This window comes from Rhinopithecus bieti, unplaced genomic scaffold (genome assembly GCF_001698545.2).
Source record: "Rhinopithecus bieti isolate Rb0 unplaced genomic scaffold, ASM169854v2 scaffold_79532, whole genome shotgun sequence".
Lineage (NCBI taxonomy): Eukaryota > Metazoa > Chordata > Mammalia > Primates > Cercopithecidae > Rhinopithecus > Rhinopithecus bieti.
In genome coordinates, this window is record NW_016830370.1 from 173,061 (window position 1) to 176,730 (window position 3,670).

A 3,670-nucleotide genomic window follows, 5' to 3' on the forward strand; every position below is an offset into this window, starting at 1 on the left:
CAATCAGCACTCTGTGTCTAGCTAAAGGTTTGTAAACACAGCAATCAGCACTCTGTGTCTAGCTAAAGGTTTGTAAACACAGCAATCCGCATTCTGTGTCTAGCTAAAGGATTGTAAACGCACCAATCAGCACTCTGTCAAAACGGACCAATCAGCGCTCTGTAAAATGGGCCAATCAGCTCTCTGTAAAGTGGACCAATCAGCAGAATGTGGGTGGGGCCAGATAAGAATAAAAGCAGTCCCTCCGCACCTGCAGTGATGACCCACTCAGTCTGCTCAACTTCGTGGAAGCTTTGTTTGCCTTGTTTTTTTTTTTGTTTTTCACAGTAATTCTTATAAGTGCTTGTTCTCTGGGTCCCTGCTGCATTTAAGAGTTACAACAGTCACCACGAAGGGTATGCAGCTTCATTTCTGAGGCCAGCGAGACCAGGAACCCACCGAAAGGAACGAGCAACTCCATAAGGGCCGCCTTTAAGAGCTGTAACAGTGAGGCATAGGAGTCTGTGGCTTCTTTCCTGAAGTCAGCGTCAGCGAGACCGCGAACCCACCAGAAGACCTACCATAAAGAAGAAACTCCGGACACATCTAAACAGCTGAAGGAACAAACTCAGGACGCCATCTTTAAAAACTGTAATACTCACCACAAGGGTCCACAGCTTCATTCTTGAAGTTAGTGAGACCAAGAACCCACTAGTGGCGGACACCCTGGTTCCTGCTGCTGCGCAAGTCATCCATAAAGCATTGCTGTTCCTCCTGAGCATAGCCCATGGGTTCTCTGAGTTTCCTGAGCACTGGGTGTTAAAGGGCTTGGCACCTCTTTCTCTGGCGTGTCTCTGACCATGTGATCTCCGCACAGGCTCCTTCCCTCTGCTTTCTTTCTTGAGTGGAAGCAACGTGAGGCTTGAACGAGACGCAGAGGCTCCATCTGAACTTTGCAGACATCAGATTTGTGAGCCAAATTCACCTTTTTTCTTTATAAATCACCTGGCCCCAGGTATTCCTTCAGAGCAACACAAACGACTTGAGAATGCTTAGCTCCTTGATGAAATTTAGAAAACAAGAACTGGGCCAGGCACAGTGGTTCACACCTGTAATCCCAGCATTTTGGAAGGCCGAGGCAGGTGGATCACAAGGTGAGGAGATCGAGACCATCCTGGGTAACAGGGTGAAACTCTGTCTCTAAAAATACAAAACAGTTTAGCCAGGCATGGTGGCGGGCACATGTAATGCCAGCTACTTGGGAGGATGAGGCGGGTAGATCTTGAGCCCAGGAGTTTGAGGCCAGTCTGGGCAACATGGTGAAAACCCATCTCTACCAAAAATTAGCTGGGAGGGGCAGTGTGTGCCTGTAATCCTAGCTGGTTGGGAGGCTAAGGCAAGAGAATCGCCTGAGCCCAGGAAGTGAAGGTTGCGATGAGCAGAGATCACGCTGCCATACTCCATCCTGAGTGATGAGAGTTAAACCCTGTCTCAAGAAAAAGCAAAACAAAACAAGGTATGTGGACTGTCCTGCTAATTCTCAATGTTGGGGCAGGCATTACCACTTTCACGAGCACTGCGTCCTTAGGGGAGGCAGAGTGCTCTCTAACGTTTGATTTTAATGAATGAGGAAAGAGGTCTGAAGTGTTTAAAACCTGTGATTTTTTTTTCTTTTTCTTTTTTTCTTTTTTTTTGAGACGGAGTCTCGCTCTGTCGCCCGGGCTGGACAGCAGTGGCCGGATCTCAGCTCACTGCAAGCTCCGCCTCCCGGGTTTATGCCATTCTCCTGCCTCAGCCTCCTGAGTAGCTGGGACTACAGGCGCCCACCACCTCGCCCGGCTAGTTTTTTGTATTTTTTAGTAAAGACGGGATTTCACCGTGTTAGCCAGGATGGTCTCGATCTCCTGACCTCGTGATCCGCCCGTCTCGGCCTCCCAAAGTGCTGGGATTACAGGCTTGAGCCACCGCGCCCGGCCTAAAACCTGTGATTTTTTTATCCATGAGTTGCTGTGATGTCACCTGGTGCCCTGCACGACACATTCAGTAAGAATAGAATTGTGAGGCTGGGTGCGGTATCTCACACCTGTAATCCCAGCACTTTGGGAGACCGAGGCAGGCAGGTCACCTGAGGTCAGGAGTTTGAGACCAGACCAGCCATCATTGTGAAATCCCGTCTCTAAAATACAAAATACAAAAATTAGCTGAGCATGGTGGTAGGCACCTGTAATGCCAGCTACTTGGGAGGCTGAGGCAGGAGAATTGCTTGAACCTGGGAGACAGAGGTTGCAGTGAGCCTAGATCATGCCATTGTACTCCAGTGTGGGGGACAAGAGCTAGACTTCGTCTCCAAAAAAGAAATTCTGCTTCAGTCTTTCAGATCATTTAGGTTTTTTGTTTTGTTTGTTTTCTCTCTCTCTCTCTTTCTTTCTTTTTTTTTTTTTTAATTTGAGACAAGAGTCTTGCTCTGTTGCCCAGGCTGGAGTGCAGTGGCACAATCTTCGCTCACTGCAAGCTCCACCCCCGGGTTCACACCATTCTCTTGCTTCAGCCTCCCCAGTAGCTAGGACTGCAGGAACCTGCTACCACGCCTGGTTAATTTTTTTTTTTTTTTTTTTTTTTTTTTTGTATTTTTAGTAGAGTCGGGGTTTCACCATGTTAGCCAGGATGGTCTCAATCTCCTGACCTCGTGATCTGCCTGCCTCGGCCTACCAAAGTGATGGGATTACAGGTGTGAGCCACCACACCTGGCCCTCTGTCTTTTCAGTTTTTTTTTATTGTTATGCTTTAGGTCCTAGGGTACATGTGTACAACATGCAGGTTTGTTACATAGGTATAGATGTGCCATGTTGGTTTGCTGCACGCATCAACTCGTCATTTACATTAGGTATTTCTCCTAATGCTATCCCTCCCCCAGCCCCTGAACAGGCCCCAGTGTGTGATGTTCCCCTCCCTGTGTCCATGTGTTCTTATTGTTCAACTCCCACTTATGTGTGAGAACATACCGTGTTTGGTTTTTTCTCCTTGTGATATTTTGCTGAGAATGATGGTTTCCAGCTTCATCCATGTCCCTGCAAAGGACATGAATGCATCCTTTTTTATGGCTGCATAGTATTCCATGGTGTATATCTTGACATATTTTGTTTATCCAGTCTATTGATGGACATTTGGGTTGGTTCCAAGTCTTTGTTACTGTGAATAGTGCCACAAGAAACATACATGTGCATGTGTCTTTATAGTAGCATGATTTATAATCCTTTGGGTATATACCTAGTAAGGGGATTGCTGGGTCAAATGGCACGTCTAGTTTTAGATCCTTGAACTCTCATCCACAACGGTTGAACTAATTTACACTCCTCACCAACAGTGTAAAAGTGTTCCTAACCAGGCACGGTGACTCACGCCTGTAATCCCTAGCACTTTGGGAGGCCAAGGCGGGCAGATCACAAGGTCAGGAGATTGAGACCATCCTGGCTAACACGGTGAAACCCCGTATCTACTAAAAAAAAAATACAAAAAATTAGCTGAGCGCGGTGGCGGGCGCCTGTAGTCCCAGCTACTCCAGAGGCTGAGGCAGGAAAATGGCATGAACCCAGGAGGCGGAGGTTGCAGTGAGCGGAGATTGTGCCACTGCACTCCAGCCTGGGCGACAGAGTGAGACTCCATCTCAAAAAAATAAAAATAAAAAAAAAAA